Source organism: Aythya fuligula, chromosome 13, assembly GCF_009819795.1.
Source record: "Aythya fuligula isolate bAytFul2 chromosome 13, bAytFul2.pri, whole genome shotgun sequence".
In the NCBI taxonomy this organism is placed as follows: domain Eukaryota; kingdom Metazoa; phylum Chordata; class Aves; order Anseriformes; family Anatidae; genus Aythya; species Aythya fuligula.
The window spans coordinates 9569260-9582135 of record NC_045571.1 but is presented as its reverse complement, the minus strand read 5'-3'; the positions used below and the strand labels follow the sequence as shown (position 1 = coordinate 9582135).

Below are 12876 nucleotides of genomic sequence, written 5' to 3'. Positions count from 1 at the left end.
TCTCTGTACATTACACAGTTTAAGAACACTAATTAGTTAGCGAGCACCCAAGAGCATTGGAAACTATATAAAGTCCTTTTCTTTTTTTTTCTCCCTGCTGTCTCAAGGGTGTTTTGTTTTGTTTTGTTTTGTTTTGTTTTTTTTTCCTATCTGTTCTTGTAATCTCAGAATTCACGGGGTAAGTTTATGTCACACTGGGGTTGTTTTAGAGATGCGCTCTCAATGGAATTGTGTTTTATTTACAGTAGTAACAATTTTCAAAGAGCATCACCAGAAATTTTTCTTGATGTTACAATGCTATAATACATTCTGATAACTGGGGGAAGTTTTGTATACTTGGAAGTAGCCTAAAAAATGTCTGGTGCTCCATGTCCTGCCACACTAACTGCTATGATACATATTCAAGATAAATTTCCATGAGAATCCATGTACATCAGTAGAAGAACATTCAGGTAGTGCATTGTATCTCTTAAAAAAAAGAAGCTGATCATTGGTAGGAAAAATATTTAAGTACTGTTCACTTAGACTTTACTAGGTATGCCAATTTCCACTCCATTAGGGTACATTGCACAACCTTTCTGAGGAAAAAAAAAATATTGTGAGCATAATTTAGAATGTTCTGTGACTGCTACAGAGTCCTAGAGTAGCTTATTCTAATCCCAAATGGCTTATTCAGCATCCTACTTTAAAAGGTTTAGTAGTTTGATAGTGCACTTAGTTATTTTAAAATATCTGCAGACAAAAGCATCTTCTTTGAAGACAGTCAGAAGATAATATTGGATTATCTTCTTGATAATAGTGCCAGTGCCTCAATTATGTTGGTAGATGTTTTTCTTTCTTCTTCTTAATTGATCCAGTTTTTTCAGCCTCCTACTCAGCCACAGACAGATGGAAGGTTTTCTTTTTTATGTGAGTCTCAATTTTTTTTTTGGAGTGGGATGGAATACTATTAAAAGACTTTAATTTTAGCAATGTTAAGAAGAATGTGTCTACCTCTGTGCTACGGGGATTTTATCTAGAGAAAAAAGAATATTTTGTTGAGGTCCCAGGCCTCACCTCTTCAAATAGCAGGACAGTTACATAAACTATTTCTAGAAGGTAGGTATTAACTTGTTACCATTGATACTGTATTTAGTAACAGTAATTAAATTAATTTAAGAAATTATTTTTCTTTAAAAAATGAAGTTTTGGATGCCGCTGATTAATATTTAACTGTTATCATATTAGACTTTAATCTTCAAAGCTTTTCATAGAAACATGTAGTTCAGATCAGTGGATTCAGTGAAGTGGGACTAGGCTTTTAAGCATTCACATGATCCTGTCTGTGAATACATATATTGATAATTAGTCTTATTCACCAAGGTATTTTGATAACAAGTCATTCTGATTCAGTGCTATAAATTCAATTTATTAAATGGCTGTGCTGCTGTTTTCAAAACTGTTTGGCTTGGGTGGTCAAGAGGACAATAAATGGGATAGTTCACATGGGGAAAATAGGAGTTCAGTGCAAAACTGGAAAAATTATTTATTTATTTTTTTTAACCATGCAATATGCCACCAGTGTTGAAGTCTATGGTATTGGAATTTGTTGAGGTGTGGGGGGGAAATAGTAAGATGCAAAAAGCAGTCCAATATGTAGATTAATAATTGGAGTATTCAGAGTAAAAGTAATTAAGAATAATAATAATGATAATGTCCAAGTAATACCGAACCTTCATCTTCAACCTATAGAGGTATTTATAGCTGGAGAAATGGAGAGAGATAGTTGTTTCATATTTGTCTGCTTCCCTTTTGTAATCTAGTGTTGGATGCTGGTGGAGATGATGAAGTAGGTAGGCTTGGCTTCAACCTAGTATGACAATATTTCTGTTACCTAATTATTTTCTTACACAAAGAAATAGGTTGCCTAGTTTCAGAGGAATTAAATAGCTACAGTAAAGATCGAGGGTTAAGGATAGACAAGGATGGAATGATATTACTCAACACTGAACTTAAACTTGCGTCTGCCCTGGAGCATCTAAATAGGCCATTTGGCTTTTTACATTTTTATAGGCTGGCAAATATTCAAGTACTTTGTAGTACTGGGATGCAAATACCTCAGCAGAATTGTCTAACTTTGTCGAACTTTGGACATGTAAAACTAGGTAAATAATTTAATTTCTTGCTTCTACAGTTAGTGGAGACATAACCTGTCTTCCTTCTAATATACATATTACAGTACTGGAGTACATCTTTGTCTTATGCAAAAGCCCTTATTGTGTTTTCATTGCACATCATTTTATAACTGTGCACTTCAATGTGAAGAATACACTGTAGCAGCAAAACATGCTGGTAAAAAAATGAAAATGAGAAGTTGCATCTTGAAAAAATGCAAAATACTGTTTCAGCTTAGTGCCTCAACATTCTTCATGAAGGGTGTTCTCTGTTTTGAATTAGCAACACTCCTATTCTGACTGGGCAGATGAAGAATGAGATTTAAAGATGGAGTTAATTTAGTCACAGAGACATTGACTTTCTGCAGATTACTAGCATATGGAAAACTGGGGAAAATGTGTTTGTAAATTCATTTCAACAGGAGGAAACGGGGAAAAATGCATGTAGTTTGGATTATTCCTGATACTGCTGTCACTTGTCCCAAGAAGCTACCATATTTCTACATGTAAAAAAAAAAAAAAGTAAACAAATAAAAATAAATTTCTCTTCAATCCAATGGAATTTCAAAAATATGTAATCAAAACCCCACACATTGACAGCTGCATCATTTGCATTAGTATCTGAAGAAATGTAATATTTCTCCAGAAAGTGCTGTTTCTTGAGAGAGAGATAGGCTACTGTTAATTAAAACAAGTTTCATTATTAGTTGCTGTCTCTAAAATAACTGGATGAAATCTCATTTCCTTGGATTATTTGGTAGGTGAAGATGCATGACATTGTTCTTCCTTTTATTTTCCTCTAAAAAGGTTAATAATTCATTGATCTCTTATATAAATTTTGTTCAATGCCATAAGCTTCCAATATAATTAGGTAATGTAACCAATTTGTGACTATTGAACTATCCAAACAAACATTATAAAAGTCTGTGCAAGATATAAAATAAAGATTTTCATGCTACTGCAAAAGTGAAGCACTAATTAGGATTGTCTAACTGGAAGAAGGTTGCAATTAAAGTTGCAGTGATTTCTATTAATCGTAGTTCAGTGTCATGAAAATTTGAAATCCAATTAACCTGGATTCTGTAAAATTTAACAAGATAGCTGAAGGGATGTATCCACTATGTGGTGATTAGGAGAGAATAAAATGGGATAGGAATCAGTGAAACATTTCCTTTATGCTTTAATTTATGAAGTTCCCATTCCAAGTGGAACTGAACTTTCTCTGTGGGATGGAACTTCCATATTTCTCATCAGTGAACATGGAGATCATCAGCTTTTCTCTGTGAAGAACGAAAGAAGCACCAAAATCCCAACGTCAGGTTTAACCTTTAGCTATGGAGACTAGACATAACTATAAGGCCTCTGTTTCCTGAGTTCTCATTTTAAATATGATAAATCAACTATTTGATGACTCAGCTGGACTGCAGCTAATCATTGTTGTCATTAGCACAGATTAGAAAATTACCAGCTTGATTAGTCTTACTGGTGTCAGCTGCAATGAGGAGAGAATTTTTATATTATTTTTTTTAATTGACAGACGAAATTAACTTTCTGATGTCTGTACAGCCTGTAGTTTCTGTGGGTAAGGGAAATTACTGAACTGAAAATCAAATTGGTGTTGTTTATTAGCTAAGATTTAGCTGTATTGAACCAATTAAACCAATGTTTCTCATCACTTCTATTTCTGACAAACATTTGTAGTCTGTAGATATAATCCCAGTTCAAACAGGGAAATCCTATTCCTGACAAGAAGTAGGCCAGAGCTTTACATTTTCAAAACGCTGCATCAATTGTTTGGCATTCTTTTCCATCACTCCCCTGTCACAGATTCAAAAGAAACTGTTTGGTGGAGGCTGAGAGGTTAGCCTAATATGCCACTGATATGAGAAGAAAGGAGATAACAATTTGCAAGATGTATTATCAGAAATTCACGTAGCTATTAAACATATTGAACAAGGATAAGCAGTTCTTTGATGTTTTGATAAGCAGTTCAAAGATAGCAAGTTGTCAGACTGACAGCATAGGCTTCAAATATTATTGATTTTGATGAAAGCTTCATTAGTCCATGCAAAATGGATCTTAAACTGACTCCACTCTTAAGTACAGGAAGTTAAACCTTGGTCTTGTTACAGTCAATACCATGTATCCTGTTGACTTCTCTGGGCCAGAATGTCATCCCAAATTTTCATTAAATATACAGCCCTATTAGCAGAAAAACACAAGCTTGCAGGAGAGGTTGATAGTAAATAAAGTTTTTGAGACTAGTATGCATTGGTAGTTTATTATGGTAGTTAAACTGGAAAGTATTTGATAGTATATTAAATAATATCAAACTTTAAGATAAATAATTATTTTTGTAAACCAGTGCATACTGTTACTTAACATAATGATGTTCTCTTTAAAGTTTTCATAAATGACTTGGATGCAGGACTTTATGGTGTACTAAATAAGTTTGTGGATGACACTAAATTGTGAGGAGCTGTTGACTCTCTTGAGGGTAGAGAGATATTGACAAATCAGAGGGCTGGGCAATTGCCAACAGCAAGAAATCCAACAAGAGTAATCGCCAGATTCTGCACCTGGGATGTGGCAACCCTGGATATCATATACAGACTGTAGTATGATTATTCTTATTATTCTTCTTATTATATAGAGGCTAAAAATAATCTCTTGTTTTTCCGCACCATTAATGAGTAATTTATACACATGTTTCTCCGTGTCAGCATCTTGTACATGAGCATGCTTGTGTGTTTGATCCTGATGAACAAGGCTTATGAATTTGCAGACATCAGCATTATTAATTTCCAGTGGCAAGATTGATTTGCATACTTTTTCTAGAGACATTCCTGATAAAGGATATGATAGTATGTAAGAGGAAACTAAAACACTTTTAAAAGTTATTCTGAGTTGAGCCCCAGTGACAGATTTATGTTTCCAATGGCTTCAGACTAAGTCTGATTGCCGGTGCAATTGCTATTGCTATTAAATGTGTGTTTAATTAAACGTTTGTTGGACCACAGATGAGAATGGAAGATGAAGAATGGAAAACTGATTTTATAGACTAGCAGTTATGGCATTCAGCTGGGACATGGGAGAGAGAAGTCCAAGAAATTATTTATTTGCAGCAGCATAATAACTTAAGCAGGAGTCAGCAACAGAAACCCAGTCCAAAGTACCTCATAGCTTCATAGTCAGGCTATAGTATATTAATTTAATATAGAATATTAATTTAAAAGCTATCTTCACCTTTAGACTGGACAGGGTGCAGATTGTACCATTCCTTTAATTGTCCTGTTTTTTGGGGATGAAACCATATCCAACAGATGTAGTACCTCTGAGACCATGTGATTTAGAAGGAGATACTGATTTGGCATAGCCCAGTGGCTACAAGCAAGAGATGGGTGTGGAAGTGCTCTATGGTATGAAGATTTAGGTGGCTTTGTTTTTTGTTGGTTATTGAAGACCTAGGCAGATAGATGAATGCAAGCAGAAGTACTAAATCACTGAGTATAAACATCTAAAATTGTATAATGTGTTTGTTAGAAACCTGTAACCCTATTTTTTAGCTTAGAACTCACTGATGGTAGGCTGAAAAAAAGATGGTGAATGGAACTCTTTTAGGCAGAAGATATTCTATATAGTGAGAATAAAAGTCAAAAAAATAGAGTGGGTCAATCTTGTAGTAAAAAAAGTAGAAAGGAAAATCTTTAGTTCATCACTTAAAAGTCATACTTTGTAAAAATTTTAGGGCATGATCCCTAAATAAGATCAACAGTTCTGTTTCTTATTTAAAATGTAAAATTAATACCATCATGAAGAAAATTAATATTTAAATTCTGTCCATAACTATACCAACTTATTCCCAATTATTTTGTGTATAAAAGCAGCAGAATTATCTAGCAACAGATCAACCCAAATTAATTTGAATATTTGCTTATATATTTCTGAAGACACATGCATGAGGCTTTTAACTGTTTTGCTTAGGACAATATAACTAATTTCTTTAGCTTGTGTTTTTATTTTATATTTGTGAATAATAAGGTGCAGTTTTAGATTTTTGTTGTTGCTGTTGAAATATTTCCCTAATATCTTTTTTCCCACCCTTACTGAAGAACAATAACAGACAGCAGTGAATTAGGTTATTCACAGCTGTCTTCCTTGTGTTCATAATTAATTTGCTTCTCATAACAGAATATAGAGAAATCTAGCTGTCAGTACTAGTAGGTAAGGAACATAAGAAAGCTCTATAAAGGTGCTTAGTTCCATAGTCAAGCTAACATTTGAAATTAGAGTGAAAGTTTTGGGCTAAAATCTGTATTTATAAAGGATTATTTAGATATCCTGGTATCTAAGATAGAAATATGTTAGAAAAAATGATTTTCTCAAAGTGAAGTTTTAGGCCTTTTTCAGTGCCTTGTCTTCCTTATTTATTCACAAAATTTCACATCTTCAATTTGCAAATTACAAAAATACATGTTTTATGATGCAATTGATTTTTATTTTCTTTTAGAAATTATCGAGATGTCTGTGTAAGGCAGTTACCTATTTCCCAAAGAGATTGTCCTATAGAATATTTGAATTCTGCATTGTTAGGTAGATGGCTAGTCACATGAATCACCTACTCTGGTGCACTAGATACAGAGCATTTCATAGGACTAACTAAGCCCTCATTCTCTAAGCAGTTACTAATGAAAGTTGTATTGAGGAATTCAGATATAAGCATTTCTGCAAGCTTGGAGTCATGAGTTGGAAGATAACCTTTTGTATTAGCAAATTTACAATAAATATAAGTAGTTAGTCCCTATATCTGAAGGCAGTAAGTTAATATAAATCTTTATAAAAAGGCTCTTGTGAGGTGATATAGACAGCATGTTATATATTTCCAATTTATTAAAGATAAAATTTACAAATCTGGTGGCTCAATACAGTTCAAGTAGCAGTCAATGCAAGTGATATCCACCTTCTTGGCTGTCATGCTGAGAACTGAAACAGGAACCTACATCTAAGAATATGACTTTTTACTGTAGAGTTTCTCAAAATTGTCTGCTGGAAATCTTGCCTCTGTTTCTTTCAAAACCCCATTACAGTAGTTAAGCCAGTTATAGGGTCTTGGTTGCCAGCCTGAGTTCTTTGGCTGAATTTCTAACTGACTTGTGATCTGGTTTGTAGTGCTGCAGCCTCTTGCACGGAACAGGTGACCTTTGGTGTGATCTACTGCAAAGTAAATTGTGAGTTCGGATTATAACAGAGATACAGCTTCTGTGAATTGTGCACTCATGGGACAATGACATCCTCATGAAAAAAAAAAAAAAAAAAAGGGTAACGCTAGTGTATGAAATTAAGCCTCATCAGATTATAAATCTCCACCAAGTGTACCCGAGGAGAGTCAGGTAACTCCCGTTGAAGAAATTAGTTCAAACAATGAATTCTGTGGGTCACTTCTGTTAAACTGTAGCTACTTTCTCACTATCAATGTTTCTCTCCCTCCTCTGACTTTGTGTGTGTGTGTGTGTGTGTGTGTGTGTGTGTGTGTGTGTGTTCGCATTTGTAGAAAGGCTTGGGGTGGGAGCCAGGACTATAATTACCATTCTGTTCAGTGTTGTACTGCTTGTTTTCCCCATGTACAACAGCGGATGTGGGCCTGCTGATGTAATAAATGGGTACAAAAGGTTAAATCCTGTTCAGCATATGGGAAGAAAATTTAGATAGGAGGAGGGTGCGGCCCCTTTGCCAAAAATCTGATTCATGCAAGAAAAGGGGGGAGGAGGGATAGAGGAGAGAAAGGCTGCTGTTATTCTTTAACAAAAGACACTAGAAGCACAATCAGTAGATTCTGTCTTGACTGGAATTACATTGTTTTGAGCACATAATTGTTGAAAAAAAATGTCTGGAAGCAGCTAATGCTTGCTTTCCCAGAGCATCTGTAGTTAGTTGCATTTCATGCTAGCAATCTTAACCTTTTAAAAACCCGACAAATTCATGTTATGGATTTAAAATGAAGCAATTAAACAAGAGAGCCTGAAAATATGTGAATTTGCCTTTTCCTGGCAATTAACATCTGGTATAATTTTCTTTTGGTCAGTTGTTAAATGACTGACATTTTGACAGGTTGTATTATGCAGCTCCTTCTGGGGTTTTAGTAAGTTCAGTGATATTTGAGTTTAGCTCATATCTAAATCCCAGAACCCTTTATAGTTTGACTGACTGATTTAGTTCCTTCTGTGCAGAAGATGGAAAGGCATGAGATCCCTAACACTTAGCATCTCAGGCGTATCACTCAGATTTAGAGAATGAAAGACACAGGATAAGACAAGTGCCAGTAAAATTTCTTTTATAGCACTGAAATGCTGCCTTTGTCTTACCACACTCTTCTCATGAGAATATGATATTTTTCACATAAAATCAAAATATTAACCCCTGATTACACCAGCATGGATCAGAATGCTAACCTAGAAAGGAGAGTCAGGCTGTTCTCTCAACAAAGAAGCAAAAGCAGTGCTGAACTGAGTGGCAGAAAAGAAAGCTGCTGTTATAGACTGTGGCTCAGCAAAGACCACCGTATAAAAAAGAAACAGGACCAAAATTCAACAGTAAAAAGTAAACTTAGAAAATAGCAATAAAGACAGATATAAAGATAACCATTTGAGGGAGGAGAGAAATAACTAAACCTTAGCAGAATTGCAGCTGCAGCTTGAAGTGACTAAGGAACATAAAAGAAGAAAAGGAGAGGTGTTTGGATCCCTTTCTGGTAGGTGACTTAGCAAATGCATGGGTGGATACAGCCAGCTCTGTAGGACGTGGCATTTGGTTGTCACTCAAGAGAAACTGCCATTTAATTCAAAGTGAGAGGAACAACAGAAAGAGACAGTTCATGGAAGTTACTCTGGGGTAGATTAAAATGGAAATTTCAATCCAAGTGACTGTGATGATAGCTATGTTAGCTACCTAACAGTACTTTTTTTTTCAATTTTCATTTGTTTTTCAGGATTGATGGGAGGACAATGATTTTATCAAAAGGTATAAAGGGCAACATTTTCAAAAGTTGCTATTTCAAAAGATGCCTAGACTTAAATTAGGTAACTGAAAATAAGGTATCTGAAAATAGGGTGGCCTAGAGACACATTCTATCATGGGAAAAGAGATGGAGAGGAGAGAGAGGAATCACCCAGAAGGATGGGTCTCCCACTGCTTCTTTTCATTAACCATAGACACAATCCAGGCAGTTACCATAGACTAGATACTTTCATGCTGGTAAATTCAGGTAAAATTAAATGCTGTAACCGGGCACTTTGGATTCTACATTGTTACCATATGTTTTCTGAGGTAATATTGTCTGTCAGGTATTTTTGTTAGCTCTGTCTAAGATCAGTAAGGAGCAGTACTAGAAGCCATTGGACTTGGTATTGTTTGTACTGTCTGTTCGGCAGAAAATGCTAACTTTCAGCAACAAATAGCCTAAAAGAAGGGAAGAAAAATAATAATTTCTAAAAAAAAAAAAAAAAAAAAAAAAAAAAATTTGGAAATACTGAAGTATATATTTTCTATATCATAGAATCATAGAATGGCTTGTGGTGGAAGGGACATTAAAAACCACCTAACTCCAACCCCCTGCCATAAGCAAGGATGCCACCCACTAGATCAGGCTGCCCAAAGCCCCATCCAGCCTGGCCTTGAACATCTCCAGGGATGGGCATCCACAGCTTCTCTTGGCAACCTGTTTCAGTGACTCACTACCCTATACACTGAAGAATTTTTCTCCTAATGTCTAGTCTAAATCTATTTTCTTTTAGTTTAAGACTATTCCTCCCTGTCCTACCATTATCTACCTGAGTAAAGAGTCCTTCTCCAAAGGTTAACTGAAGTTAAATATTCTGGTATTCATAACATCTAAATGATTAGCATAGTAGTAGTCGGAGTTGTAGGAGTAGTAGTAAAAGTAGTTTTATCCACCTTTATCATAATACAATTATTACTTGATGAGAATGTAGATCTAGTTAATGTTTCTATTCCTAATCTAATAGGATCCAATTTCATTTAATGCATCTCTGACACGTGGTTCCATGGAACGTAGTGGAATTTGACTGTTATGAAAATGATGCAGTACTTCATAGAAAAAACGTCTTCTAATCATTCTGACAAACTACAAAAGAAAGGGGGGGGGCGGGGTGAGGCAGAATTGCAGTATACATTAGGAGATATATCATAACAAAGTGGTGTCTGATACTTGGTTAATCGAAGTGAGATATTTTGAGGCAGTTAGATTGTCAGAATATCCCAGTCAATTAGACTTTCAATAAAATGTTAGATTTTTATTCATCTCCAGTGGACAATCAACATCTTTTGGGAGAATTTTTGTTCTTTCCAAAATTGAATTTTATGTCAGAAAATCATTATAATAGAAGATTCCCAAATGATTTTACTTAAATGCTGATATGATCTGCCAACTGTTCCTAGACCTGCTTCATAACTGTCTTAAAATTTATAACCTCTGTTCTTCTTTTGGAAATGGAACATATTGAATGCTTCTCTTATTCTCGTATGAACAGCATGGCCAACAAATAAATGTATTATCCATTCTCTTACCAGTCAAAATTTACTTAACCTCATGTTTATTTTCACTTCTTGGTCATCTCTCAGTTGTTCTGTGATAATAATTCATTTTGGTTGGCTTAACACAAAAGTTAAATTTACACAAAGTGAATTTGGCAGAACCTCAGCTGTATATGCCAGATGATATTTTAATGTATCTGTCTTTATTGTGAAATGAACTTTGTGGAATCTGTCTGTTGTACATTCAGGCATCCTTAAGGCTAACTACCTGCAGTACTGTGTTCAGCTTGGGGGGCTCCAACATATAACCTGTTAGAAGGGGTCCAGAGGAGGGCCACAAAGATGATCAGAGAACTGGAGCACTTCCCCTCCAAAGACAATCTGAGGGTTATGGGGTTGTTTGGCCTCTCCAGGGAGACCTTATGGTGGCCTTCTTATACCTAAAGTGGGCCTACAGGAAAGCTGGAGAGGGACCTGGTTGTTTTCTTCACTTTTGTTTTGACATTAGTTGCTGTCCAAATAGCCAAGTTTATGAGTCAGTTATCCTGAAGTGTACCTATTACATTCAGTGTGCAAACAAGGTCATGAAGAGAATGAATTACCGTGAACTTCTTTTCGTACCTTCACCCCCATCCTACCTTCTCCACCTCCATGGTAAACTTTCTTATTTCAGGCCTATACATTTGCCCAAAAACAATATATTGATTTTTTTTTTTCCCAGAAAGTAAATTTTATTTTAAAAATCATTTATGCCAGAAAAAACGTCCTTGTTCTAAACCCAGAAAACCCTTCAGTATGACATTTTAAGCTTTATGTAATTATTAGTTTCTTTAGGCATGTCATATTTCATATACATTTAGTTTTCCCTATTTTTAACTGAAGATCATACATGCAATGTATTGTCTGTATAACAAATATTACTACATCACATGTTTCTGAGGTTATGAAGAGGAATTTAATTTTTATTTACTTGTATCTCTCTCTAAGTACCATAACGAATCATCATAAAGTTGTTCTCTTAGCTCTGAGTTTATTCTAAAATATTAAGATATAGTTTTCACAACTGCTTTGCCTCCTTAAGTGCCACCTAGATTTTCAAGTATAAGAACTTAGAAACAAGCCTTTTTGTAGCAAGGCTTTTCACAACAGACGATCTTTTTGGTGTTCAGCAAATCTATCTTCCCTTTCTTTCTCTTTGCTAGCCCAGCCAATCTTCATATTAGCCAATATATATTTGGTTTGTAATTGATTGTCAGTTTAATATATCACTAGAAATTACTTTAAAAAAAAAAAAAAAGAGAGAGAGAGAGAAAGAAAGATGCCTCAGTACTGTACCCCTGTACCAATCTGACAAATAACTTCCCCCGCATATACACCATCCAGATTTATTAGCTCTGTCTTTCTAACATAGAACACAGGTTGCTGGGTATAGGCATATATGTATATATATAATATTGTATATATATATAAACAATAGTTAACCTCTTGGGCTAAGGAAAATATTCAACTTTCACACTCATTGAAGTTAGTTTGTTTTTTTCTGCTTGTTGCCAAACAGTTGAAAATGAGAAAATTTAAAGAATGTGCTTTCTCTACATATGAGTACACAACAGTTGATGCTAGCAGGGCATTTGACAGTAATAAATAGTATCTGGAATGTAACTCTGTTCAGTTGTCGCTGTTTCTTCTATTCTGGGTATGGGTGGATGTGTAGTCTTGTTTCTAAATGCCATCACCTTTTAGCTGGGTATGAAATATAGACTTATCTTCATCCTGGAGTCATTGAAATGCCATTTTTTTAAACAGGATTTAAAATCAGCCAGTGTAATATTGATAGCAGTGCCAGTTAGGCACTGTCTTGTTTTTGCTTCTCAATTAATGACACATCTATGCGCTTAATATTTACACGTTAGACTGAAAAGCTTTTACTGCATAGGCAAACTTAACCATTTTTATTTTAGTGGAGCGAATCATATTCTTCTGTTATCTGTTTCCATACCAAGTTATTTCTATTGAGGAAAAAAAAAAACAATAATTTGCAGGCAACTCTATTACTGTTGTTCATAATTAAACCATCTCAACTGAAACATACAACAGGCTACTTGTAAAATTTCTGAACAGTGTGTGTGTGTGTATGTGTGTGTGTAATTTAATATCTGCAGCACACAGAAAA

At 34.9% G+C, this 12876-nt stretch overlaps 1 long non-coding RNA gene across 8 annotated transcripts in view; it reads left to right on the top strand.

The window, feature by feature from the left end:
* Positions 1–873: 873 nt before the first annotated feature.
* Positions 874–12876, top strand: part of LOC116494432 — a 90140-nt gene continuing 78137 nt past the window's right edge. For all 8 annotated transcript variants that reach the window (XR_004253871.1, XR_004253865.1, XR_004253867.1 and 5 more), the window contains exon 1: positions 874–1098. This is a non-coding gene — a long non-coding RNA (uncharacterized LOC116494432). The remainder of the gene's footprint in view (positions 1099–12876) is intronic.